This window comes from Lissotriton vulgaris, chromosome 2_1 (genome assembly GCF_964263255.1).
Source record: "Lissotriton vulgaris chromosome 2_1, aLisVul1.2, whole genome shotgun sequence".
Classification (NCBI taxonomy): Eukaryota; Metazoa; Chordata; class Amphibia; order Caudata; family Salamandridae; genus Lissotriton; species Lissotriton vulgaris.
This window is the reverse complement of record NC_141687.1, coordinates 1415427408-1415445808: the sequence shown is the minus strand read 5'-3', so window position 1 is coordinate 1415445808 and position 18401 is coordinate 1415427408. Positions and strand designations below refer to the sequence as shown.

The 18401-nt window shown below is 44.7% G+C and overlaps 1 long non-coding RNA gene across 2 annotated transcripts; it reads right to left on the bottom strand.

The window, feature by feature from the left end:
- Positions 1 to 225: 225 nt before the first annotated feature.
- LOC147732688 (uncharacterized) lies at positions 226 to 17514 on the bottom strand. 2 transcript variants are annotated; one of them, XR_015308485.1, is made up of 4 exons: positions 17443 to 17514; positions 17270 to 17349; positions 17118 to 17182; positions 226 to 630 (listed from the first exon to the last, which is right to left on the bottom strand). It is a non-coding gene; the product is annotated as an uncharacterized LOC147732688 (long non-coding RNA). The 2 variants fall into 2 exon arrangements; XR_015308486.1 differs by lacking the exon at positions 226 to 630 and adding an exon at positions 16648 to 16781.
- Between the last annotated feature and the right edge of the window lie 887 nt (positions 17515 to 18401).

Here is an 18401-nt window from a genome sequence, read left to right as displayed (position 1 = left end):
TCCTTAAGATGCTCAGGCACATAGGGGCACTGTGGTCCACTTCTCCTCAGGCTGGAGGGCTCAGGTGCAGTGGTGTCTTTAGGCGTCTGGTCTATGTTGCAGGAGACACTTGCAGTTGAGGAGGTCTGCACAAAGAGGCTGCAGGCTGCAACTTGGAGTCCAGTCTAGGCAAACCCAAGGGTGAGCTCAGCCTTTCAAGTTCTCTGGACCCCATTGGCACCATAACCTACATCGTACTTGGGCCATGGGGTGCAAGTGCAGAGGTACCTTGAGGGGTCAGGTAGCGGCAGTCGAAGGCTAACTGTTTGTTTCGGTTCTGCAGAAAAGGAGCAAACAGGACAGCTGTGCCGCTCTCAATGTTGGTCTGACTCTCCCTGAAATCCATCTATGTGCAGGTCGGTTTTCCTCAGCATTGGTGACACAACAAACCTTGGGCCCGTTTCAAAAAGGCAATCTGCGACAAAAGTTTAAATTTATGAGTTTTGGTATTCACAGTGGTCATTTATGAGTCATATCTTTACATCCGCAGTCGACCGGAATCTCCACACCCGGGCTGTACTTTCCACACCTAGGCAGTAATCTGCAGCTTGGGCTGTACTCTCTGGTTCGGGCAGCACTTTCCGCTCGGGCCTGATGAAGCATAATCAATGAGTCAGAATACAATTTATTTACAAAAAGGAACATAAGGAACGTGTGATAAATGGTAGAGGAGGTCATAAAAATCAGTTTGGGCAGGGAAAATGGTTTGGCCGGACAGTACATCATAGCCCAGAAAAGTTTACTCCTGTGCATCATGATTGTAAATGTAAATGTATTGGCATTTATATAGCGCACTACTTACCCGTAGGGTCCCAAGGCGCTTCGACCGCTGCGAAACCCTTCCTGGCTTCCCTGAGAGATGGTCCCTTAATGGGTATCTCCAGGGTGAGACCAGGCATCCCCGGCGGTCTGGTGGGGCCGTTAGTGAAGATGAGGCAAGCTAATGCCCAGAGTTGCCGAGTGTGATCACTGATCAGAGTGGGCACCGAGGCGAGAGAATTATCGAGTCCGCTGACCCTGGTCCAGAAACCTGCCGCGCCGGGAATCGAACCCTGGTCCCGGGCCGTCCTCTGCTCTCGGGTCTGCCGCCTCTAACCAGTGAGCCACACTACTTCACTTGATTGGCTCCAAGTCAGTCGTGGCTCATCTGTTCTCGGTTAAGCAAACTTCTTTGTCCACTCATTCTTTGTGTTTATTGTCCTGGCATCAGAGGTGCCACCAAAATACTGCATTTAGGGGAGTTATGGGAAGTGTCAGGTGGCAGCCAATGAGCTACTTACCTTTAGGATGACTACACCCTCTATAATATCACTTTTTGTGGGAAGTGAGGATAACCTAGAGGACCTAATTCCACCAAAAACCAAGATGATGAATTTTCCAATTTGTGTTCACTTCAGGGAGCCCACCTTTGGTTTGGTACAAATCAGAGGGTGAACACACATTCTGACTAGCTAATTTGACCTCCTGTCCTGGTGCCAAATGGGTCCTGGGCTGGAGGTAGCATTTCCCTTGTCTAAGGGAAGTCAGGGTGTAGTAACTTGACACTACACAATGAAGAAGATAAGAGTATTTATTAGTCATAAATTATCCGGTGTACCCAGCTGGGTCGCATTCAGATCAACAACGTTCCAATGCTGCCTCCAAGCTGACAGCAGGGGGTGAAACCAAAGAGCAGGGGACGGGAGGGGGGAAATAGGTAACCAGGGAAAAGGGTCAAGCTAAGTTACAACACATCTTTTCCCCTAAAGGAACAAAATGAGGGAAAGAGGAAAAACAAAGGGGGTAAGGCATGAATGGATAACATGTGTCCCAGAAAACAGTAAATGCAACAATTACAGTATCTAAGGAAAAGAACAGGAAAAGCTTTTGCAGGATGGACAGGATCACCGCATGCTATACTGACGGTGCCATGCAGGAACGTATTTTTTTCTTTGGCTCTCCCTGCGGTGCCCCATCTCCCTTGCTCTGTCGCTTACTCCTGCCCTGTCTTCCCTTAACCAGTTTCCTTCTGTTGTAGTAGGAACCACTCTATCCTGACTCCACACCCTCCCATCCTGCATAACTACCACATTGCTCTTGACTTCTCTTATCCTCCCTGGAGGGTAAAACCTGTCTTCACTTTTCCCCATTCTGTCAGGCTTCCTGATGTACACCATTTGTCCACTACTTAGTTTCTTTTCTCTCGCTCCCCATTTCTTGTCATACCACTCTTTATATTTGTCTTGCTTGTCTTCAATTCTCTTCTTCACTTCTCCAGAGTCTATTTCTAGACGACTTCCTCTCTCCATCCACTGTGGGGACAGCTTAGATCCTGCTTTCCTCCCTCTCATTAGTTCGAAAGGTGAATGCCCTGTTGTAGAATTAGGGGTGGTATGGTAAGCCCACAAAGTTTCCACAATCGCGTCTTCAATATTTTTCCCTGATCTTCCTGCCAACCTGATGCTTTCTTTTAGTAGCCGATTCGCCCTTTCCACTTTGCCATTGGCCTTTGGGCAGTACAACGGTGTGCGGACGTGGGAAATGGAACAGTCTTTCAAGAATTCAGTCATTTCTTCCGAAACCAGCTGGACCCCGTTGTCTGTTATTATTGTAGCGGGAAACCCCTCTCTCGTGAACACTTCTTTCAAGAAACTTATCAAAGCTTTGGTGTTGATGTTAGCCACGAATTTATGAGAGATCCAGTTGGTAAAATAGTCTATCAGCACCAATAGATACATCTCCTGTGATCCTCTTCCATGAATCGGTCCTGTGATATCAAATCCAAGCTTACTCCATGGCGCTTCTGGAACCTTAACTGGTATTAATGGAACATGCTTGGTGATTTTTGACTTGTCGCTGATGCTGCAAGCATAACAGTCACGAACTTTCTCTTCCATTTCACGGTCCATCTCTGGGAACCAATAGTCTGCTCTTAATCTATTCTTGCACAAACTTCTGCCCAGATGGCCTTCATGAGCTAAGTTGATGATTTGCTGCCTCACTCCCTCAGGAGGCACTAGTTTCCCTGACTTCATGACATTGTTAGCATCAATAGAGAGATCCTCTCTTACATTCCAAAATGGTTGGATTTCTCTTTCCAGCTCCTTGCACTTCTTCGGCCATCCCTTGACAATGTATTCCTTGACTTTCTTCAGAGTCTCATCTTTTCTTAAGTTCTCTTCCCACTCTTCCTTCATCACAGCCGTTACACCTATCGACAAGATTTCATCTTGCACACACTCTTCAGCTGCTTCCTCGGAGACCGGAGCCCTTGAGAGGAAATCCGCCACTCTGTTAAGTTGTCCAGGAATGTAAACTGCTCGAAAATTGTACCCCTGTAAGCCCAAGACCCACTTGGCTATGCGTGGGGTCATATCCTCCATATTCTTCTTGCTGAATAGTGGGATCAATGGCTTGTGGTCCGTGTGTACCTCAAATGGTACGCCCCACACGTAGAACTTGAAGTGTTTGATGGCCCAGTACACTGCCAGAGCCTCCTTCTCCACTGTAGAATAATTCGCTTCTGGGGAAGTAAGTGTCCTAGATGCAAAAGCTATCACCTTGAGTTGTTTTTCCATCTTCTGTGATAATGTTGCTCCTATTCCCTTGTTGCTTGCATCTGTGGTTATTACTATTTCTTTTTCTTGATCAAATTTGCCAATGAAAGGGGCCTGAATTATGGCATACTTTATGTCTCTAAAGGCCTCTTCCTGCTTTTCACCCCACTCAAACTTGCTGTCTTTCTTCACCAATTCTCTCATGGCATGTGTTCTGATCGCAAAGTCTTTGATGAACTTAGCCATGTATTCTGCCAGACCAAGGAATGACGACAATTCCTCCTTGTTGGAGGGCGTTTGTGCATCTCTGACCGCATTGACCAAATCACATTTAGGTTTGATTCCCTCTTCGGAGATGGTATGCCCCAAGTAATTCACGGAGCTCACACCTAATTTGCATTTGCTCAGCCTGGTGGTGAATCCTACATCTCTAAGCTTCCTTAAAACTCCTTTCAAGTTCTCACTGTGTTCTTCCTCGCTTGAGCCATAGGTGAGAATGTCATCTTGGAAGCACATGGTTTTTCTGCATTCCCTTAGTACGTGCTGCATTACCCTTTGGAAGGCTGCTGCCGCTGACGCCAAGCCAAAAGGCATCCTTAAAAACTTGAAATTGCCAAAAGGTGTTGTAAACGCTGTCAGGGACTGTGAATCTGGATGTAGCTCTATCTGATAATAGGCTGAGGATAAATCCAGCACACTAAAATACCTCGCCCCCTGTATGGTGGTTAACATCTCTCCAATTCTTGGGAGGGGGTACCGGTCTACAAGAATGTTTGCGTTCAAGTCTCTCAGGTCCACACATAACCTGATGTTCTTACCACCGTCCTTGGTCGTGATCACGACTGGAGCCAACCATGAAGATGTCTCTATTTCTTTGATCACTCCTTGACCTACAAGTTTGTCCAACTCGGCTTTCAATGGTTCTTTCATGCGTAGGGGTATGGAACGTGTTTTGTGTATCACAGGCTTTGCCCCCTCCTTCAGTGTAATCCTGTGCATATAGTTCTTTAACACCCCTAACTTTTCACTAAATACTTCCTCAAACTCCTGGATAACCTCATCGGCAACAGTAGAGGGTTCCACCAAGAGTACCTGTTCCTTGTTGTTGGGATCCAATTTGATTCCAAGATCCTTCTGGTGCTTCCAACCCAACAGATTAGAACCCCTCCTGGCTACATACACTGTCCCTACTGTGTGCCTATCTTTAAAAGTTATTTTCATTTTTGTCATTCCCTCTAGAGGTATGCGCTCCTTGTAATATCCTACAGGATTTATATCTGCTCTCTCCAAAACTACCCCTTGTCCCGCAAACTTTTCCTCAAACTCCTTCTTATCTATGAGTGTGTATCGGGAACATGAATCAGCAAAAACTTCAAATTTTTTCCCATCCAAGGTAATCTCACATTTTGGATGTTCATTACATTCACTTTCCTCCTCATCCCCCACCTGGAAAATAAACGTCTTCTCCTTAGCATCCTCAATTTCAACATTTTCCACCATGTGTATTTTCTGGTTTACATTTTTACACACCTTCGAAAAATGTCCTCTTTTGTTGCATTTCCTACATAGGGTGTCCCTGGCAGGACACTTCCAGCTGTTAGCCAGATGATTGGGGCTACCACATTTGTAACATAACCATCCCTGTGGGTTGTTGCGCTGACCAGACTTAATTTTCTCTCCCACCTTGCAAATTGTCTCCCCCTCTTGTGCCCCTTTACTCTCATTCCTTTCCCTTGAAGCCCCATCATGTATTCTCATCTCTTTCATACACATGGCTGTATGCTCTAACCCCTTAGCTATGCTCAAAGCCTCTTCCAGGTCAGGGTTTCTTGTAAGAAGCTCCTCCTGAATCCTTGAATCATTTGTGCACCTCACAATCTGGTCCCTTACCATAGAGTCTGTTAATGCCCCAAAATCACACGTAGCCGCTAAGCCCTTAAGAACAGCGACGTAGTTTGTGACTTTCTCATCTTTCTTCTGGACCCTTTTATAGAACTTATGCCTTTCCAGCACTACATTGAGCTTCATTTTAAAATGTTCTTCTAATTTTATCAAGGTATAATCATAAACATTCACCCCTTCTACCTCTTCTTGCTCGTCATCTACTAGCCTTCCTGATATGTCTTCAAACACTTTTCTTCCTTGTATGCCCAAATTGTGTAACAATATGTGTTGTTTCCTTACATTGTTATAATTTGCTCCTCCTATCGCTATGAGATACGACTTGAAAATCCCCACCCATCTCTTCCAAGGTATTTCCGGCTCTCCTAGCTCATTTAGGAAAGGTGGGGGCTGGCTCATACCTGCACCTGCCATGGCCATACAGTGGAGGGCTAAAAATGCTTGCTTTCAAACAAATTGTCACTGAACTCAAATTTGAGGAAGTAAATGTTAAAAAATATATATATTTCCCCAAATAAAATCAATAGGTACACACTTGCATATGCTTGACACTGGAAGAAAAACGATGTAAAGCTCCCCCAGGATTAAATGAACCAGTACTTAACCCTGAAACTATCACTAACACCAAGCTACAATAATCCCTCAAGTCCCCTTTCAGTTTCCTTGGTTTTAGTCAGAAAAAAAAAATGGGCGGGAACTTCCTGAGGTGGGCGCCGTCGCTTTCCTTCTGCCTCACCTCGATTGAAAACACTGATCTCCCTCACCAAGCTGACGTGGAAAACTTGAAGAGAATGGAAAACGTTCCGCCAGCAATCAGCCTGGGTCTGGGGAAAGAAGGCACAGCACCAAAATTGTCTCACTTCACCAAGTCGCCGCCCCTCTCAGAATCGCGGCTTCTCTCCACCTCGGGGCTCGACTGAGACGACGTCTCATAAATCACTCCCACACCAAGCACAGAGTCAATGTGGGACACGCACCTCTTGCGCAGCCAGGAAACAGTTAAAAGTAGATGTCCACACGCATTAAACAGCCTTGAAAGCCTCGGCTGGAATCAGACACCTTGCTCCATACGATCCACTAAACGTCACACGGTTCCTCTCAACAAGTAAATGAACCTTCAATTATGGAGTCGGGACCTTCCAGACTGCTCCGCCGTCAATCACTGGGATCACAGCAACCTTCCCGATAATACAGGATTCCTCTTCTTAATCCAATAAAGCTTCTCCTTCCGATCGCGGACCAAAGGAAAAGCAGCTGAGGAGACTCACGGGGAAAGCGCAAGGCAGAGGTTCACGAGATCAGGTAGGTGAATGTTCTTTTATATTATCTACTTCACCCAGCAAAATTCACTCCAGGGGGGTACACCACGCTGACCCTGGCTCAGCACCTTGACCCTCGTCGCCATAAAGTGTAGTAACTTGACACTACACAATGAAGAAGATAAGAGTATTTATTAGTCATAAATTATCCGGTGTACCCAGCTGGGTCGCATTCAGATCAACAACGTTCCAATGCTGCCTCCAAGCTGACAGCAGGGGGTGAAACCAAAGAGCAGGGGACGGGAGGGGGGAAATAGGTAACCAGGGAAAAGGGTCAAGCTAAGTTACAACACAGGGTCATATATCAAAGCTAGTGGAGGCCTTTGAAGTCTCCTGCCTTGATATGCTGATTACCAGTCGTCCTGATTGGAAGAGATGATAACGCCTCCTGCCAGAACAGACATTGTTTCCTGCCTCAGAGAACATGGGCTCTCACTTCCAGGGGGCATAAATGCAGTTGTGGTGGCAGGCTAGACAGGACAATTCAACCAATAAACTAGACGTCAGTAGATTTTCTGGGAGTACCTCTATAGTACCCTCTGGGTGCAGGTATTAATACAATTATCACTGGAATCAATGTGGATTATTAATATGAGGTTTTTGATGGCAAACACCATAGATTTCAATGAAACCATTATTTATCTGGGAAACACGTTTTAACCAGTGCCGTGCCCAACACATACCTTCAGTTTGCTTCCCTGTTCACTTGTACTGTCAGAAATTGAACTGGCCAGCAGAGGGGCATATCTGCTCATGCAAATATGTCCTCACATGTAATATAATGCACCTGCCTTAGGGCTGTAAGGCATTCTGTAGGGGTGACTTACAAATGTTACATGCAGTGTTAGAGGACATGGCACACAGCATGTGTGCCATGCTGTGTTTTCCCTTTTTTGAATACCTTGTCATTCAGCCTGCAGTGACAGTCTGCATGAGTTTGGTGCTGTGTTCCCTAGAGTGGCACAAAATCTGTGGCAGCTCTTAGGGACCCTCTTTAGTAACTATGCCCTAGGCACCAGCGTGATAACTTACTATGGACTTACAAAGGTGCTAAAGGCGTGGTCAATTGGAGATCAATTGACCAATTACCTTGTTTTTTTGTTTTATATGTTTATTGAGTCTTCTAGAATGAAAACATGCATAATTACAACGTATGCAGCAAGGATAAACATATTCTGGGTTGATTAGGAAACACATTACAGCATGATTTACATGGATCCATGTACAGCTGTTATCCCATTTTCTTTGTACAGTAGGTGATCCCATTACCCTAGGATATGCATTTTGCTGTCAACATTTAAGTTTCATTAGATTGAAAAAAAGTCGTAACCACAGGCTGCCCTTACTCGTCACATCCTTCCCAGTACTGATGATTCATAAAGTTGATCAATTCCATAACTCTCAGTTCTTGATTTTACCAATTCCTATTCAAAAGTTCTTCCTATGTTATTCTACTGTTGTCACCTCTAGACAAAGAGTGTGCATCTACATCCTCTCATCAAGTGTAAGTCGCTTAGACTATGAATCTTCTGCTACCAATTCACGATGTGTGACCATTTGAAGAGCCAAGAGGATCGCATACCAGCTGTCTGAGAAGGGGAATTTACATAGTCCCAATGTTGCCTCCCTGCAAAGGGACGCTCCATATGCTTTGGCCCAATTGAGAATGGAGCAGGGCCAGGCCTGCAGTGGTGGTGGATCCTTAGATTTCCAAAGCCTTGCTATTAACCGTTTGGCCACCACCAGATCTAGAAAATGATTTGTGGCTCTGTGTTTTTTTATCTCTCTTGAACAGCCCCAGTATGCATACCTCCCATGTATTAGGCAACTGTCTATCTGTGCAGCTTGCTAGGTGTTGCATCAGCCCCTCCCAGTATCGCCGCAAATCAGGAAATACCCACAACATATGTAATAGATTCACGTCCAGACAAGCACATCGAGGGCAAGTCATGTCTTGTCTGTGAAAATAGCGATTTAATTTCTGCGGGGTGAGATATGCCCTTTGAACTATATAGTATTGAATTAATCTGAATCAAGCCTTGAGGGGGACATATGAGTAACTTGCTAAGAATGCGCACCACTCTGCCTCTGTGCATGTGCAGCCTAGATCCGATTCCCACTTAGTACGTAGCGAGGTCGGGTCTTGTGCATTGTGAAAGCAGAGTGCATTGGCAAAACAACAAGTTAAGTGTTTACCTTCTCCCATATCATGTATGTATTGAAGTACAAGGTTTGCCTGTAATTCCTGAGTTATATCTACCCAGTGGTGGTGTAGTAAACCGATCCATGAGGCATGTATAAGAAAGTGCTCAGAAGGTAACTCCTCTTCTTGTGTGGGATCGTTGTACTTCATGAGTGTTCCATCCAAATAAAGATCTATCAGCGTGTGTAACTCCACTGTGTGCCAGGCTGTGAGTTCAGCCAGAGTGGTTGTTCTGTCCCCCTTGGATGTCCTGAGAAGTGGGGTAGCTGGAGCATAAGGTCCAACATTCCATGTAAGGAACAATAACCTCCAAAAGCAGCTGTAAGCTACCTGCAACAGCAGGGGGAGAGAGCCAGTCTTCCCACTGCAAGGGTGAAACAATGAAAGGACTTTACTAAGCGTGTGCGGAGCATCCCTACCCCCTGTATCCAAAAGGTGATGATCCACCACCGATCGGGCTACCCATTGTATCTGAGATGCTAGGTAATAGTGTTCAAAATTAGGCACTGCTGGCCCCCTTTATCTGATGGTAAATACAACTTTGTGAGAGCCACTCTGCATCACGATTTGTTCTATATGAAGTCGTGGAGCACTCGCTCTATTGGTTGGAAGAAAGATGGTGGTGAACAGAGAGGAAGATTAGCAAAATAATGTAAAAGATGGGGAGCACCACCATCTTAATATGTGCTGCTCTGCCCGCCTCTGAAAGAGCAAACGACTTCCAGACCATCATTTGCGGTGATAGATATGTAAGGGCCCACGTGAGGTTGCCATCAAGACAACCATGATCATCATGATATACCCTGATGCCCAAGTACCGGAACATGATTGGTTGCCATGCAACTGTGAGTCCGCCTGTGGAGTATAATGGGTCAGCCATGTTGGAGCTAAATGGGAATAAACACTACTTTTCCCAGTTCACCCGCAGTCCTGAAAGTCAAGCAAACAGATCCAGTGTGTTGGGTCTTATATCTGGGATGTCTGCTACAACTTGTATGTATAATAACAGGTCATCTGCATATAAGGAGATTGCATGCACCTCTTCTCTCATATGAACACCCCATTGGGTCTTCGATGCTCTCATGGCCATGGCTGGTGGTTCAATGGCCAGCACAAAGAGAAGAGGGGAAAATGTGCAACCCTGTCTAGTACTCCTCTTAACAGATATAGGTGATGACACCAATCTTCAAGTCCGGACTCTCATGGTCAGATTATTCTAAAATAACTTCCCCAATGTAATGAAAGATGATCCCAGGCCATAGCGAGGCAAGACATTAAAGATATATGACCACTCTACTGTATCAAAAGCTTTCTCCAGGTCAAGCATCATACAGCCAGAGTAAGGCACAACCTGGAAGGCATATCACATTAGGCGAAACAATCGGCGTAAGTTGAGGGTAGTGAATCTATCTGGGACCCCCATTCTGCTCCTCATGAATCAAATAAGGAACCAGAGGTGCCTGTCTCTCAGCGAGAATACTGGCCACTATCTTGTAATCTGCATTTAATAGTGCCAACGGGCAGAAGGACCTAAGCTGCATGGGGTCCCGGTCCGGCTTTAAGAGAATAATTAGGCTTTCCTGTTTTCAGTTTCTATTTTTGGTAAATTCTGGTGGGGTGATTTCAATACCTTAAAAACAGTTGTTATCAGTGGTTACATATTTGCGCGCCACTGTAAACACCCAAAAAGTGTTTTTCTGGTGTTTATGGAATGTTTTGCTTTTATTATTGCTTGCTTTCTACACTGATAGAACATGGTATATAGACAGTGTACGTATATTGTATATGAGGTCAAAATAGATTTTTGCAAATTAAACTTATTGTAGTACACCATACAATACTTCTTCAGTGAGTCTTTGGTCATGTGTGCTTGCTCTTTCCTTCCCATGTAAAGTTCTGTAAAAAGGCCCTCTCAACATTGGCAATTGAGATGGGCAACGCCAAAACAGCCAGTACACAATTTGTTAACTCTGGCCACTGACATAGCTTTCCATGCCAATACTGGTGCACTTGAACATTTCGATTCTCATGGCATGTTCTGCAACATTTGCATTGAGCTGGCGCTTGTCCCCTTTACGGAAGGGATCTAGAACTTGTACAGAGTACCACAGTTAGATGTCATTGACTTCAAATGCCATTGGTGGTGAAGGGACATTTCTATGCATCATTGCAAGCCATTTCTCATACATTGTAAAATAAATGTTCCTGAATTTCTCTTCAATATTGCTTTGCTTACCAAGTGGCAAGCACTCTAACATGGAACATGTTGCAGTGCTAAAGTAACTAAAGGTGCCGCTCAGCCTACTCTCTAGAAGATGTTTCACATCTACACCAATTATGCTGAACACTTGGCAGACAAGGGTTCTTTCAGACTCTAGTTTTTTTTATCATGTTCACTGCAGCAGTTATGTTTTCCTGTAAAAATCTAATAATGCAGTAGAGTGTACTTTTTTTGACATCACTATAAATATGCGACCAAAGATCCTCACATTTCTTGCCTTTGGCATCATCACTCAGCCAAAATTCTGTAAACAGTTCCACATGGATAATATAGCATTCATAGCCCCTTGAACTGAGAACATTCAGCTAAAGGACACAGTTGGGATGACTCTTTGAAGCCACACAAAGCAAGAAATTATAAATATTTGCGTTTTAGTTCCTGTGCATAAGAAAACAGTGTTCCAGAATGGACTAAAAAGTAAACAGCATCCCTCACTAACTCTGAAGAATGTAAAGTGGTTTCAGCAAACCATTTAGCCAGGATCTCCTACAGGGAATTAGTTCAGCTCAGGTATCAATTTTGGCAGGTCATCAGACAACTTTTTCATGTACGTAGCGGAATCACTGGAAATACAAACAATATCACTCCAATCTTTGTTGAACATGGAAAAAACATTTTTTGAAGAACATTCCAAATGACACTGCATTCCATGTTTTCCAAAAGTCTAGTGTCATGTTTTCACCACTATCCCAGATGCTTGGTGATAGCGCTCTTTATACATATACTTGCACTATACCTTGCGCTGAATGTTTAAAGCCTGAGGTGTTGGCAATTCTCCTACTATCAATACTGACCCACTAGAAACTGTGGGCTGATGTATTAAGGATTTTCACCCATTCTCTGTGGGTAAATGTGATGACAAATATTAGGAAAGATTCTTATGAAACCAGCCATTTTACCTATCTGTGAAAGAATCAAACGCAGCCAAAATATCAAATATGATTTTGATATTTCCTGATTCTCAACAGTTTTTAAATTAATTAAAAAAGACCTAAAACATGCTTCTAAACTCTGCATCTTTAGACCAAAGACCACAAAAACTGAAACAAACAAAAGGAAGAATAAACAATATTATAGTGGCATCCCTAAAAATCAAAACTCAAGCAGAATAATGTTGGCCAGTCCTTCTTACTGCTAGCTTGTATAACAAAGTTACATTGTATTGGCCCCTTCAGGAAGAAAAAAATGACTCTTTCACTCCTTTTACTTTCTTTGAATGGCATTTAGTTTGTGGTTGTGCAGGTGTTTTTTTCAGTGTTTATATGTTTTCACTGGTGAGGGCTATTTCTCTTTCAGTGGGGTTTTATCAGTTATTATAGGTTTAAACCTAAAACCCCACAGCCTAAGAATAATTAATAGGGCTTCACACCTAGAATTAGGCGAGTGTGATAGATGTATGACCTCATCATAGACCTTCAACAACATTGGCACCAGTAGTTCTGAATAGATGGAATAACATCAGCAACCATCTGATCTATTACTAGGGAACGTCCAGGCCATACCTGCGGTCAGGAGCACCCGTATTCTCTTTTCCCTCTTTCTCCCTTCCAACAGTATCATCCTCTCCCCACCCCCTCCATCCCGCATCTGGCGGTCATTCATCATCATACACAGAAATTCATATCAACAAGTGAGTGGCCCATTGAAAGGTAGAATATATACTTTAGATTTTTCCTTTGGACGTTTGTGGGGTAACATCTGGTAAAGTTAGAGTTAGTGTCAGAAGGGCATATTACTGAGGAGCCCTCATAATCTGTAGACCTAGCAGACATTTCTTTGTCGGAGTCTTTGGTTAGATCAGAAATCCGCTCCGCCTCCGTGACTGCTTTTTGGTGCTCCTGAATTATCTGCTCCATATTCAGTACAGCTGCCAGCTTGAGCGCACAAATCCTGGCACCTCGCTTACACCTGTCTATGGTTTTCATAGAGTTCCCCTCACATTTCTCCTATCAGTTGGTCTGGGGCCTGAGAATTTTCCAGATGATTCCAGCCAATCCAAGGTGTCATGTGGTGTTTCAAAAAACAGTTTTTTCATCTGCCACTATCCAGAGCCAAGCAGGGAACATCAGAGAGTATGAGATGTCAAAGTGTCGTAGTTGTTGTTTCACTGCTAAGAAGGAGCTTTGCTGATGATGTACTCCTATGGTATAGTCCGGAAAGAACATCACTTTAGCATTTCTCACACAAACCTCCTGCAGCTTCTGAGTTTTCCTCAGAATAGAGTCCCTATCACAATAGTGAAGCACTTTGAGCAAACACGGACAGGGATTCGAGCCATGGACAGGCATCTGGAAAGGGACATATGTGCTCGCTTGACTGTGAAAAGGGGAGATAGTGTTGCTGCAAGTAACAGATCTCACAGCCACTTTTCTATGTACCCTACTGGGTCTTCCCTGAAGGCCAAATATGCGGATATTGTTGCACCTCGAGAGTCCCTCTGCGTCTTCCACCCTATCTTCCAGATGGCAAAGTCACAGTTCATAGTCCCTCATTTGCTTCTCCATGCTGTCCACTGTAGGCTGTACTTCAATTAGGGTGTGTTCCACTGTGGCAGTGCGGTCAGTTAGTTTCCTAGGATCTGTGTGTAGGAGCGCGAGGTCAGCCACCACACTGACTATTTTGGATTCCATGGAGAGTCTGGAGCGCTCAATGGCTTGAAGTATCATCTCACCATTGTCATCCGGCACTGAGGTCTGATGCAAGTGAGGGTCCCGCTGGTCTGACCTCATTACAGACGAAAACCTTGAGAATGTCCTGGAGCCTGCTACCCTGGATTATCCCATATCCGCTTCAGTTAATGCGGTGCGAGTTTCTTACAATAGGCAGGACCACGTGTGCCCCCGCTGCATTGTTTCCGCAATGCGACAGTGGGTTAAAGCCAAGGGAACCCGGCCCTCCAGGCAAGTAGCAGGCAGTCATCCTAGTTGCCTCCTCCTAATCCTTTGCTATGTCGCTCATTACCCAGGGTGCAGTTGAAACAAAGCAGGACTGAGCAGTCTGCGCACCACTTCAGTACAGTTCTGGCTCACCAATGCTGCCCCACGGTGCACCACTACAACTCCCCTTTCAAGATTCATTGCCGGGTTCGGACCGTTGGGGGCCTAACAACTGAGCAGGGATATCCCAGTGCCACTCTCCCAGGGAAGAGGGAAGGTACAGGTTAGTGAATGGACACTATCCCAGGCTTCTATTTGCTGTGTTTTGTGGGTAGCTGACAGTAAACACAAGTTCAGCCAGTTATGTTCGGCTCCTTTCAAGCCGTAGCAAATCTGGTGCGGCCCTTGCAGCTCCAAGCCCAACGCCGAGGTTTCAATGCATTAGGTGCAGGTATTCAGGAAAGGCGGGGAGGACATCGGTCCCGCCGCAGTTATGGCGGGGCGCACCACCCCCCCCCCCCCCCTGGTGACCCGGAAGTGTTTGAGTCACTTCTGGGTCACGAAGGGAACAAAGGCCAGGCCGGTTAGATCGGGCCTGGCCGACGAAGGGTTAAAAGGCCATGGAGCTCGAGAGTCTGCCTCTTTGACTCCTGCGCGCCACAGCCTGCCCTTCCAGCATCTAGGAGGCTGTAATTATTTTCCTCTTTTGTCTTGCAGCGTCGAGGATTACGCCGGTGGACACGTCGAGTCTTTTCATTTTGTCTCCTTTTGCAGGGTCGGAGGAGCGGGTAGGAGCGTGCGGCAAGTTTCCCGTGTGGCGGCTTGGTCCCAGCATTGTCGGGGACAACGGTGAGAACGAGAGACCGAGAAACAGTTGTGGCAGTAGTTCAGTGACTGGAGTAACGTGAGCGCTGTGGGATGTTTGGTCCCGGGCGGCAATATTCTGGTGAATGCAATTGGCGTGTGGTTTCCATTGAGGGGCAAGTAAGCAGGGGCAGGGATTGTGGTGTTTGTGTTCAAAGCGCCGGGCTCACAGCGATTGGAGGCACATGGAGCTGCAGTGACAAAATATTTGCACCCATCGCAGCTGGTCAATCTATGTAGGAGTGTGAGGGTTGGTTGATTAAAGGGCTATTGTATTGATTCTGGGGGTGACTATGAATATTTAATGAGCACCGATTGGCATGGCGTTGGCCTTCCCACTGAACCGAGCTGATAAAGTTTCAAAGACGGTGCTCCGTCAGGGGGCCATCTGGTGGCACTCTTGATATTCAATATTTTGCGCATGCTCGGTGAATATGGCGAACTCTGAGCTGAAACCAGAACCTCAGGCCGCAGGCATGAATGGGGCACAGAGGGGTGCGTTATCGGATTCACTGCAGCCGCTCTTCCCCCTTCAGGGCACACTAACAGCAAAGCGTCTGTTGTGCAGCCTGTGCTGCCAGGCACAGCAGCACAGGAAACGGTGCAGAGATAATACCAGCGTCACAAATAAAATTAAGGCACTAATTATCAGGGGTGACATTGGGGCCCAACAGGGGAGAGGGGGGGGGGGGAAACAGCACCGAGCAGAGACTCAAAATTCGGTGTGATAAAGGCCGCTTTATTGGAAGCAGGTGCACCTTAAACAATGAAAACCCTTGGCCTGCGCCGTACAAAACTATACCTCACTAAATATGCAATTTCCTGACAAACCCCCCACCCCCTCCCCTAACTGGTTCCCCAATCCACAAACAGTAAGCAATTAGCAGAAACGTCAATTTGCCTCTCCACCTGGCTAAATCCTTTATTATGCTTGACCTACCCCCCGATAATCCAACAACAGATCTCCTACACTTCCCCCATATATTAGGAAGACCCACCACTCGAAAGGCGTGCTAACGGCTTTCGACCACCCCTCCCTAGGACTCCTGCACTTCCGGGTATCTGCGCACCAATTGCCTGCTCCAGAGCCTCCCTCAAGTGTAGCACATAACTCCATTCCGTACTAACAGGTGAACCCCATCCTCCCTGAAAATACACTGCCCCGTACCTAAGCTCCGGGTGCTCCATCCTTTCTACCTTCTATCTCCTCAAAAACCTTTGTTTCCTTGTAAATTTCCTCCGGGTCCTATCTATGGCCGCTGGCCTCTCAGCCCCCCATTCAACCCACCTGGTGCCGAAACTCTGACCTAATGACCTGACACCCCGCCTACCCGCGCCGTATCTCTAACAGGTCCCTCTTCACTTGTTTAAACCAACGCTAACCCTTTGCACGGTACCAAGCCCACATCAGGCACACTCTCCCCTTTGATCAAGCGGGTAGTAACCGACTGTTACTCCCTGACCTGCTGCACAGCTCGTGTATTTAAACTGCTATTCTAAATTAGTTTACAACTTTTACACAATTTTTCATTTATTTTAACTTGGTTTCATTCACCAATCTTTTCTTTCAATGAATATTTGATTAAGTTATTTTGCTTTACATCTAGTTCATGTCATATCACATATTATTCATTTCATGTATATTTTGTCTTTGGTGTGATGCTAGTCACACATTAACACATCCCATAACAATTGTTAACGGCGATTGAAGATTCATTGGCCCGATGCATTTCGGGACCCAGTCCCTTTTTCGGGGGCCTTCTGTAAATGAAATTAAACTTATAAATATTCTGTTTGCTTTTCCTTTTCTATTCAAGGACACTTATAGTTTCAAACCAACTGAACATATTTCCTTGTGAATTCGTGTTTAAGAGTAGTACCATTCTCTTATTAAGTGTTTTTCTGTTATCTGAACAAAAGGTTGAAATTCACATTTATCTACCTGGAAGGACTAAAATTATCAAGATTCTGTTTGTTTTTTTAAAACCGATTTAAAGCATCATGCAATGTGAGAATGATTAGGAATGCTAAAAGATCTTTTGAATCGTTCTTAACTGAAGCAATATCTCTACTCTGTATATACTGAAGTATGTTTACCTTGTCCTTCGACGTTATATTTCTGAGCTGTGATTCAGGATGTCAATAAGCGAATTAACGGGAAACTGTAAAAACAAGAATAAATATCTTGTAATCTACCACACTTGTCTGTCGCTACTAATTGTACCGGTTCCCATTTGAGCTGTTCCTACCTTGTTGAGTGAAAACGCTTTCCTGTCTGTACTTGCGGGTGCCGGGTTAGTGCTCTCCGGATCAGTTCGGTTGTTTTGCTCTAAAAAAGTAACACGATCTTTAATTCAATGTTACTTCTTGTTTTTGAGAATTACCACAAACTCCCTAATGGTCAAAATACAGGTCTGCTTACCGGCTGCAATTCCCGAATCTCCTACGCTCGCTCATTCCATCCGTTAGCGGGATCTCGTGTAGGAATCCCGTTTGGTTGAGTTTTTTTTGCTCTGTGGTTTTGGACGCCATATTCAAATGGTGTTGTCGTACTCGGGTGACAATTGAAATGCTATTCGTGAAATAGCAATGATGTTTGGGAATAATTATTAAAAAATTCTGATCGGGAATTAATAGTAGATGTGGGGTCACAACCTGATTTAAAAAATATATTTACGAAGATTGCTGTGTTTCTCACGATTTCGTGAGTGCCATATTGGAAGGGAGTCAATACCGGAACGGGATGGAGTGGGTTCAGTCTTACTAATTAAACTGGCTAGATACTCATGAGAGCTATAAGAGAAATTATAAGAGAAATTAATAGTGATTTACGGGTCACTGATTTAAGAATTACGGAGACTACTGTATTTAACACGATCTAATGAATAATATTGGAAGGGATTGTGTTAGATATTAAACTTGTGCACGGAGAGTATTCACTCTTACACTTTTTGCTGTTTAAAACTATTTATATGTACTCTGATGCTGTTAAAGAAAAGTAAAGAGGACTTACTAGGTCATCTAAATGTAAATAAATCCAAGTTGTGTTAATCCTGCGTGGTATGTTAACATTGTGTGATTACATCCTACCTTACTATAAGAGCATACATTACAACCATAAGCGTTTTGTGGGTGATACAGATAAATGTACATAGTATAATCACAGTGTTCGAATTCCTTATCACATAATTTCACATCATTCTCATCTGGTACATATAAGCTATCGTGATATTCCAGTACTACATATACATCTCTAAATTGCAAAATTTTTCATGATACTTTTTCTCAGTCATAGGAACCATCCCATATCTAGTTTATCATTCAGTCCTAACGGTTCCATAGTTTGGAATTTCTTAATGAGCATTACTTCCCTTTGGGACA